The sequence below is a fragment of the Quercus robur genome, chromosome 10, assembly GCF_932294415.1.
Source record: "Quercus robur chromosome 10, dhQueRobu3.1, whole genome shotgun sequence".
In the NCBI taxonomy this organism is placed as follows: Eukaryota; Viridiplantae; Streptophyta; class Magnoliopsida; order Fagales; family Fagaceae; genus Quercus; species Quercus robur.
Genome location: NC_065543.1, coordinates 41,346,372 through 41,357,097, shown reverse-complemented (window position 1 = coordinate 41,357,097; position 10,726 = coordinate 41,346,372). Strand labels below are relative to the sequence as shown.

The 10,726-nt window shown below is 30.8% G+C and overlaps 1 long non-coding RNA gene across 1 annotated transcript; it reads left to right on the top strand.

Annotated features, from left to right (window-relative positions):
* The first annotated feature begins 8,163 nt into the window (after positions 1-8,163).
* On the top strand, positions 8,164-10,134 carry LOC126702038 (uncharacterized). The gene is made up of 2 exons (XR_007647638.1): positions 8,164-8,290; positions 9,832-10,134. It is a non-coding gene; the product is annotated as an uncharacterized LOC126702038 (long non-coding RNA).
* Positions 10,135-10,726: the final 592 nt, after the last annotated feature.

Below are 10,726 nucleotides of genomic sequence, written 5' to 3'. Positions count from 1 at the left end.
GAATTTTGACAAATCTACTGTTAGATTACATTATCTTCATATATTTTTCATGCTTACAAAATTTCAAGGTGATCAAAGATTAATAGTCATGTCATCAATCTATTATTTAAATTCAAATTTTTATAGTTTAAAATAACGCATAAATAATGAGTTTAAATATCAAATTGTAAATTACACTCGATTGGCATTAAAATTGGCAAGCACGTTAAGAAATTATAAAACATGTGATTCAATGGTTGGATTTTCAAAATATGAATTCAATGATAAGTTATTGGTTGGTATAACATTTTTTAAATTTATATCATGTGTAACTTGAACCCAGCCCTATATTTTTTTAATTCAAGGTGGATTTTTACAAATATACCGTTAGATTACATTATTTTCATATATTTTTCATGCTTTCAAAATTTCAAGGTGATTAAAGATTAATAGTCATGTCATCAATCAATTGTTTAAATTCATGTTTTTACAGTTGAAAATAACGCATAAAAGATTAGTTTAAAGATCAAATTGTAAATTACACCCAATTGATATGAAAATTGGCATGCATGTTAAAAACATATAGAACATGTAACCCAACGGTTGGATTTTCAAAATATGAATTTAATAATAAGTTATTGGTCGGTGTAACATATTTTAGAGCTACATGAGATGTAATTTGAACCCAACCCTATATTTCTTAATTTAATGTGAATTTTGATAAATCTACCATTAGATTACATATCGTCATATATTTTTCATACTTATAAAATTTTAAGGTGATCAAAGATTAATAGCCATGTCATCAATCAATTGTTTAAATTCAAATTTTTGTAGTTTAAAATAACGCATAAAAGATTAGTTTAAAGATCAAATGGTAAATTACACCAATATGTCACCATACTCTTCAATTCTAATGATCAAGATTTTAATATGAATGTCACCAAATCTAGTAGTATTGGGACCATCTATTAAGTTTGATCGGGTTTGACCAACTTTGACTAAACTTTGTCTACGCCTTTAAAACCAACCGTTTAATTGTTACCATAATTTACCAGAATGAACCTTTCATTACATTCTTCAAATCCAACGGTTAGATTTCAAATCTAAGAATGGCACATGATGTATATGTGTTGTATACCTATTTGGCTATATATATTCTCTCAATCTGACCATCCAATTGGTCTCAAATTTTACCAACACCAATATGTCATCATTCTCTTCAATCCTAATGATCAAGATTTGAATATGAATTTCACCAAGTCCAGTGATCTCGGGACCATCTATTAAGTTTGACCGGATTTGACTAACTTCGAATAAACTTTGACTGAATCCAATCGTTTAATTGTAACCATAATTTACCATAATTAACCTTTCATTACACTCTTCAAATCCAACGGTTAGATTTCAAATCTAAGTATGATGCGTGATGGATATGTGTTGTGTACTTGTATCATTATGTTCTCTTAATCTGACTATCCAATTAATCATATTATTCTTCTAAAAAAGTAAACGTAGTTAGTCACATATTAAAATTTTTACATAAATTTAATAATAGCTATGATCATTTTTTTTTAATTTATAATAAGATTGAACGTGTGATAATTTTTGTTTTGTAGTATTTTTAAAAAAATTCCAATTCATTAAATTCTAATTAATTTTCCTTTTAAAATACTTACTGTAATTACTCCATTAGTAATTTTTTATTTTTGTTTTGAGGAACATTTTAGTGATTTTGTCTTTTCAATATATTGATTTTGTCTTTTTTAATGGTGAAATTTGTTTTTCATTCTCTGAGCCCAGAAAGATGAAAAACTACGAAAGGAGATAGTATTACAAATAGTATCTCCTAATTCCAACCTTGCAAAAATTATAGATAGTATCTCCTAAACTCACTCCACAAAATGAAGGTCTCATGCCTATGGGGTCCATAAACTTGTGAGATGTCCACTTCAATCACAACCTAAATAATTAAAAAAGTTGTGTTTCAATATTATTCATATATGGTCATTTTGCTAGAAAAATAGAAATAGGATTACATAAAGACAAAAATCTACTTGGAAGGAATGATGCTTCAAATTGATATGAAGCATCAAAGCTCTACAAAGTTAAAAGAATCAAGAACAGAAAAGAAATTCTTGTTATTATAATAAAAAAAAAGTAAAAAGTCCAAGAAATTTAACGCATGTTAATCTCTTAATTATGAATGAGTAACCTATATTAAGACTTCATTTGTTTCAACATAAAATATTTTGTTTGAACATTTTTAGAGAATATAAACTACTTAAAATATTTTTAATTAGTGTTCTTAGAAATGCTTTAAAAATATTTTCTAGCTTTTGAGTTAATAAAAAAAATTACTAATTTTCTTATCAATCATACTACATGTAATAAGTTGTCAATAATACTACAAACCAACATCAAATTCCAAATAACCTTTAAAAAAATCAAACAAATATCACCTATTTCATATAAAATAATAAAATCCTACAAATATTTCACATTCACACACATTGTCTATGCATTTCTAGCCTATTTGAAATAAAATTCTACCAAATATTTCAAAGAATTGTAAAAGTAGAGAAAGGCAGATGGGTTGGCGGATCAATGGTCGAGGGCATCACCACGATGGTTGGAGACACTCGACCACATAGTGTGGGTGGCTTGACCACAATAAGATTGAGGTGGGTGCATGGGCAAGCGAAGGGTGAGGAATCTGAGACTGCTTTGGAAAATGGTTTACGTCCAACCTTAAGGGTAAAACATTTTACGCTTTTCACAAGGGGATTTTCCTGATCAACCAAAAATATTTTCTAGTTTTATCGAGATATTACGTTGTTGCACACTCAAAAACGAGGAAAACATTTTCATGAAGATGTTATGAGTCGTGCCAAATGTGGCCTTAAAATTAGTGATATGAAAGAAAGCAAATCAACTAGTAAAATTGTGTTGTGGGTCATAAGTTTGACAATAACAGAGAAGCCAATACAAGCCATCTTTTCAATGCGCTGTAACGAAAATTGTCAAACTTGGAAGTTGTTTACATAAATAAAATCTCTCTCTCTCTCTCTCTCTCTCTCTCTCTCTCTCTCTCTCTCTCTCTCTCTCTCTCTCTCTCTCTCTCTCTCTCTCTCTCTCTCTCTCTCTCTCTCTCTCTCTCTCTCTCTCTCTCTCTCTCTCTCTCAAGTAATAGGTGCATAAAATATTGGAAACAGCTTAATTATATATGAGTGAGGATTTTTCATATGGGAAAAAGGGATTCAGATCCTCTAGGCTTCTTAGGATACTCTACTAAATAGATTTCTTTAAATCTTAGTCATTCTTTAATAATTTAATGATCTAGACTCTATTATATCAGCATTCTACTAACAATAATCTTAATTGTTTTGTTTGCAACGTTATTTTATTATCTTAAGAATATTGTTAGTGGTTTCTCAAAAATATATATATATATATATATATATATATATATATTGTTAGTGGAATGTTGACATGGTAAAATCTAGATCATTACATCATTAAAGAGTGGTTAAGATTTAAGGAAATTTATTAGTAGAGTACCCTAGGAAATCTAGAGAATCTGAATCTGGGAAAAAGTATGCAAATTCCCATCCCTCGTTTGTTCAGAAAAGGAAGGAAAACAAAAACTTCATTATACATAAAAATAAATGAATCAATAGATTTCAAAATATTATGAGGTTTATATTATTTACGTGGCTTCACAACCAAACTTACTTGATATGGTTGTTCCCAAGCAAGAAAAAAAAAATTACATAAATAAAGCAAAAGGCCACAAGAACTTTAAGTTCACCATGGTTATCTCCTATATATTTTGTTGAATATTAAATGTGAATATAGTCATGAACTCTAATCTTGTTCAAGAGTTTTGATGGCAGAGAAAGCCACTAGTGGTAATTGCCCTTGTTCCGACCAGGGATGTAAGTGCATGGATTGGGACCTGAGCCAGTGACAGGACCCCGTTGAACAGACTGAAGCAAAAGGCTTTCTTTCTTCAACCATTGTGCTCCTTCTAATGGCCTCATTGCACCAACTTGTGAAGAAGCAAATATAATGGTAACAAAAAGCAGCACTGTCAAAACATTTTTCCAGATGTGAGAGAACCCCATCTTTATACAAACAAATAAAAAAAATGAAGGAAATGGTGTTTATATTCTGTGTTTTGATTTGTGAGTTTTGAGCTATGTAACTTTGAAAGGAAATCAGTATATAAAGATGGCTTCAGAAAGGTGGAAGAGAGCTAGTTGCCTAGTTATATAATTCGATTCTCAATGCTGTTTCTTTGGATAAACGTTTTGACTGGTCCCAACAACGGTTTACTACGATTCCCTTGCTTGACTGTGCCATGGTTTGAAGGTTGAACTAAGTTGGAAAAGATCAAATTTAGTTAAACTTCTCATTTTGTAGGTCTACTTCTAAATTTCTAAGGGTGGAATTCCCTGGCATTCGATTAGCCAAAGAAGAAAGAATGAAAATGACTAGCATCCGTAGTCATTTTGGCTGCAACTTTGCAGTTAAACGATCAACAATTCAACATACAGGAAATCCAAACATGTAGAAATTTAGCTATTGTTTATATAAAGCATAATTCTAATTAACATATATAAAATGCAAGACATTGCTATAATATTATGATAATATATATGGAAGATATGACATAGCTATAATATCATGATAATAGTTATGGAAGATATAAAGAAGATGAATATAGAAAAAGAAAATGAGTCAAAACACAATAAATTAACATGGTTTGACTGCCTATTAGGAGCCTATATCCAGAATAGAAATCTTTTGATGACTACAGCATTACCATTAAATTTAATATATATATATATATATATATATATATATTAGAATGAACCCATTGAATTATTGACTAACAATAAATAAACCAATATTACAATACTTGAAATACAAGTAGAACTAGAACTAAGTATGATTAGGATTGTGCTTTGATTAATCCTAAATGTATTTTAGGATTTAGGTTGAGTAAAAATGTATTAATTAAGAAACATTTTATTTGTATGCCCTATATATTATATATATATATATATATATATATATTGGTAATACTAAATATATGCAATTTTGGATTTTCATGTTAATTTTATTTTGGATCTTAGTATATGTCTTACTTTTAGATAGTGAATTTTTATTTTATTTTTTATTTTTTTTATTTTATACTTTGACCCCTCCAAGATGAAATCCTGATTCCAACTAGGCAAAAATCATAGATAAAATCACTTCTTGCATCCAACAACTGAAGAAATGAGAAATAAGCATCTTCTAAACCCACTCCACAGAATTAAGGTTCCATGCTTGTGGAGTCTACAAACTTGTGAGAGGTCCACTTCAATCAAAATTTAAGTTATCAAAAAATTTGTTTCAATTCATTATTCATAAATAATCAGTGCTAAAGAAAATAAAGATAGTATTACATAAGGATAAAAATTTGCTGGGATGGAACAATGCATTAAATTGAGATGCGCAAGAATCAAGAAAAGATAAATGAATTCTTGTCATCATAAAAAGAAAAAAAAAAAAGTGAAGGTATGTGCAATGAATTTGAGGTTTGTTTTTCTCTTAATAATGAATGATTTACCTATTAAAACTTCATTAGTTTCAGCGTAATTTTTTTTTATATAACTTTTCTGGAAAAACTAAGTTAACTAACCACTTATATTTTGGTCTATTTTGTTACATTCTTGGAAAAACTCTTTCTAAAAAAATTCTTACCTTTGACCTATATGAAAAACAACTGATTTTCTTACCAACTTTGTACAACAAAAAGGTCATCAATATATACCACAACGAAACAAAATAAAACCCCAAAGAACCTTTAACGAAAAATCAAACATACATATCACTTATTTCATATAAAATCCAACAAATATTTCAAGTATTTCACATTCATACACATTATCCACTCATTTCTTGCCTATTTGAAATAAAATTCTACCAAATATTTCAAAAGAAAATCAAAGATGAAGTTTGTCATTCTCCTAATTATGAATGAGTTACTGCAAAGCCTATTAAGCCAATTAAGCCAATTAAGGCTCCATTTGTTTCAGCATAAAATATATTGCTTGATAATTTTTTGGTTTGACCAAGATTTTACATTGTTGCCCGCTCAAAAACAGAGAAAATATTTGTCTTGAGGATGTTTTACGTCATGCTAAATAGCCTTGAAATTTGTGGTTTTAAAGAAAGCATTTCAACTGATAAATTTTGTTGTGGGTCAATAGTTTGACAATAACATGGGACAATACAAGCCACCTTTTCTTTACATTGTTATTGTTTATTAATTCTTTTCAACGTAAAGTATGTATTCTTTTCTAACGAAAATTATTAAACTTGCAAGTTGTTTACATAAAATCTTTTTCTCTCTCTCTTTCTCCAAAGTAATAGTTATGTATTCAACTGATGCATAAAATATTGGAAACAGAATAATTTTATATATATGAACCCCGGATTCTTCATATATGAAGAACTAGGCAATCCCCATCCCCCGCTTGTTCAAAAAAAAAAAAAAAAACCCTTAATTATAAATAAAATAATGAATCAATATTATTCAATGTATTGTGAAGTTTACATTAGTTACATGGGGGTTCACAACCAAACTTACTTGATATGGTTGTTCCCCAAGCAATAAAAAGGAAATTTTACATAAATAAATTAAGGAGCCACATGAACTTTAAGTTCACCATGGTTATCTCCTATATATTTTGCTGAATATTAAATGTGAATATAGTCATGAACTCTAATCTTGGTCAAGAGTTTTGATGGCAGAGAAAGCCGCTAGGGGCAAATGCCCTTGTTCCGACCAGGGATGTTAGTGCATGGATTGGGACCAGAGGGAGTGACAGGACCCCGTTGAAAAGACTGAAGCAAAAGGCTTTCTTTCTTCAACCATTGTTCTCCTTCCAATGGCCTTGTTGCACCAACTTGTGGAGAAGCAAATAAAATGGGAACAATAAGCAGAACTGTCAAAACAATTTTCCAGACGTGAGAGAAACCCATCTTCGTAAAAACAACAACAACAACAACAACAACAAAATATTATGAAGGAAAGTTTGTCTATATTCTTTGTTTTGAGCTAATTAAGGTACTTTGGAAAGAAGTAAGTTTTTTAAGATGGCTTCAGAAAGGTGGAGAAGAGCTACTTATATAGTATATGGTTTGTTTCTCTATGTTTTTCCTTTGGGTAAACATTGACTATATAATGGCCACAACGTTTTACTATGGTTTCCTTTGTTTGACTTAGCCACGGTTTGAAGGTTGAACTGAGTTGGAATGGATCAAATTCAGTAAATGCCCTCTTTCGTAGGTATACTTTCATATTTCCACGTATACGAGTTGAAATTAAACCCCTCGCATACGATTAGCAAAAATAAGAAAAAGAAATTGACAGTCTGTACTTTCGAAACCCATTTTGTGGCTAAACGATTATTATACAGGAAATCCAACAAAATCAGAACATCAATAGGCCTTGGAAATGGGCTGATAATGTAACAGCCCAGCCCAATAGAAAAAAAAAAAAAAAAAAAAAAAAAAAAAAAAAAAAGAAGAAGAAGAAGAAGAAGAAGAAGAAGAAGAAGAAGAGAAGAGAGGAAGTCAGATTTTTAAGGCCCACACATGCCCCACCTAACCCATCCTCCCCCACCACATATCTCACACAATTCTCTCTTTTCTATAGTTGGCCGGTCACTCTCATTTTTGTTCTTCCTTTCTTTTTCTTTTTCATTTTCACTAAACACAACACACATACACACGCTCCTCTCCCTCACTCTCCCACGTACACACTCTCATTCTTGTTCTTCCTTTCATATTTCCACGTATACGTGTTGAAATTAAACCCCTCGCATACGATTAGCAAAAATAAGAAAAAGAAATTGACATTCTGTACTTTTGAAACCCATTTTGTGGCTAAACGATTAGTATACAGTATACAGGAAATCCAACAAAATCAGAACATTAATAGGCCTTGGAAATGGACTGATAATGTAACAGCCCCGCCCAATAAAAAAAAAATTAAAAAAAAAAAAAAAAAAAAAGAGAGAGGATGTCAGATTTTTAAGGCCCACACGTGCCCCCACCTAACCCATCCTCCCCCACCACATATCTCACACAATTCTTCCTTTCTTTATCTTTTTCACTCTACACAACACACATTCAAACACTCCTCTCCCTCACTCTCCCTCCAGTACACTCCTCATCACCTCCACCATGTTTTTTTCGGCAAGATCACTGGAAAACCCTTAAGAACATCACACCTTCACATAAGTTGTTTGAGGTAAAATTTCTAATCTCTTTTTATTGGTATTTTGTTCTTGTTTGAGGTTATTTTTACCCAAGCTTTAATAATGATGTTCTTGAGATTTATGATCTTCTTGGGTGATATTCTTGTAATTTTGTATATGGATTTTTGATTTGGTCGACTAATTTGATGAGTGGGTTTATGGTCTTACTAGTGGTGGCTAACTAAGGTTTGTGAATGGTGAAAATTTAAGGGTTTTGAGATATATCATGTGAAATAAATGGTGAATATAATTTTTATAGTTTATTTGGAGCTAGTAAAGATTTAAATTGTTTGTTTTAAAGGATATTGTGATTTTGATGTCATGGGTCTGATGTTGTGAAAATCTTGTGAAAACTACTCATAAATTATTGAGGTTTTGATGTTAGAGATAATACTTTGAATGATTTATGAATATAATGGGAGTTTATGCCTTGTAAAGTAATTGGTTGAGGAACTTTGGAAGTGAAAAATATTAAGTCTAGGCCTACTTAATATAGTGCTTATTTGGCAATTCCTAATATATAGCTAGATACTATTTCAAGCTTTTTGCTTATTGTGATAGGTTTGCTTGGTATTGTTTAGGTTTTAATTAATTTTATTTGGAGCTTGGAAAATTAGGTTTTTGCAGGTTACAAGGTAAGTAGTTTTTTAATGGGATATTTTTGCAAAATAATCATGTTGCATAAACGTCATTTTTGGGTCAAACACATTTTGGAAAATTATTTGTGGGATTATATTTTCTTAAAAAGTATTGTGTTGTGACCTTATTGTATATGACTATTTATAAAAAATGACATCATATTTGGCAATGCATATGGGGAAATGCATGATTTGTTAGCATGGAAAAGAGTAGCATCTTTGATTAAATTCTTGAGAGTGGGTTTTATTTCTTATTGCATTATTTGCAAAATTAAAGATGCTTTGATATTTGGGAAAATTGATACAAAATCTTCTTGACAAGAAATGAGTTTGAAGGCTTTGAGAACTTTGTGAATATTTTGGATATTTCAAAGGTTTTTGTGAAACTACTTGAAATTTAAACTGTGTTTTGAATTCCTGTAAACTGTGAGCTCTTTATGTTTTACCCTTAGGCCATGACATGTGATTACCCAACTAGATACTATAGTCTGTGTGACATTGGTATCTTAGCTCCCATCTTTGTGATGGTTATGAGTTCCGGCTTTGTGTCGGTGATGAGTTCTGGCTTTGTGTCGTCGATTGTCATGTGGCCTTGGGTTAGATTTTCTGGTTTTGGAATGGTGTTGTTATTGCTCACAGTGTATAGTACGTAGTTTCATGTTGAGATATATTGAGGAATATTATATATGTAATTTCATGAGAGCATTTTGAGAAGCTTTGTGACCTGTCATTTTATTTATTTTTGGAAATGGTTTTGTAAAAATTATTTGGAAATTCCCAAACTAAAACATGATTTGTAAATTGTTATTATCGTGAAACTTGCATTTCCCTTATCCCCATTAATTATGCTACTTATTGGGTTTTGTCTCATTCTATTATTTTACAAACTTTTTCAGAGTAGGCAACTATCATTTTGAGACAGCTTTTTGGTGGCTAGCAGTAGTTAGGTTAGTTGCTGATGGAGGCTGACTTTTGTGATGAAGATAAATGATGATGTATAACTTAGAGTAGGCTTGATTCAATTCTTTTGTATCTAATAGTGATTATGACTTTATTTTCACTAATGGGACAAGTTGATGTTATGTAATTATTTTATTCAGACCTTCATTCTTTTGTGACCAATGGTCATTGTATTTATTGCATAGAGTTTTGACTTACTTTTGGAGTATATTTAATAGAATTATTATGATAATTCTTGATGTTGGTACTTGATACAATTTTATTTGGATTGAATTGTCGAAAGGAACAAAATCTACAGGTACCTTTGAGATGTTTTTCTCATGCTTTGGGTCCTTTTGGGTTTGGGGCGTGACAGATAACTGAGTTCGGCTAAAGTATTTGTAAAGCCAAATATGATCCTACATTTACAGCAATTTAGCTATTAGAAAAGATAAAACATAACTCTAATAAGATATAGAAAATGTGAGACATAGCTATGATATTATGATAATATATATGGAAAAGAGTTTAAATTCTGTCCGGATGGGGCGTAAAACCCCAGTTTTACGCCCATCAATCATAATGCGCCACATCAGCTGACTGCAAACTAAAGAATAAAACTTATCACACATAATCTTGCCTCTAAAAATTTATATACCAAAATTGTATCTTCCTCAAAAGTCAGAACCAACCAAACCTCCAAGCCAGCTAAGACACAGCCCCTGCCGTCGGAGATGCTGCCCAAAAGCCTCTAGAGAAGTCACTACTGACCTAAGTTTCCTTTTTCTCGATTTATTTTTTCTTTTTCCCAATTTTCATTATCCAAAGTACAATCTTTTTAAGATATATATC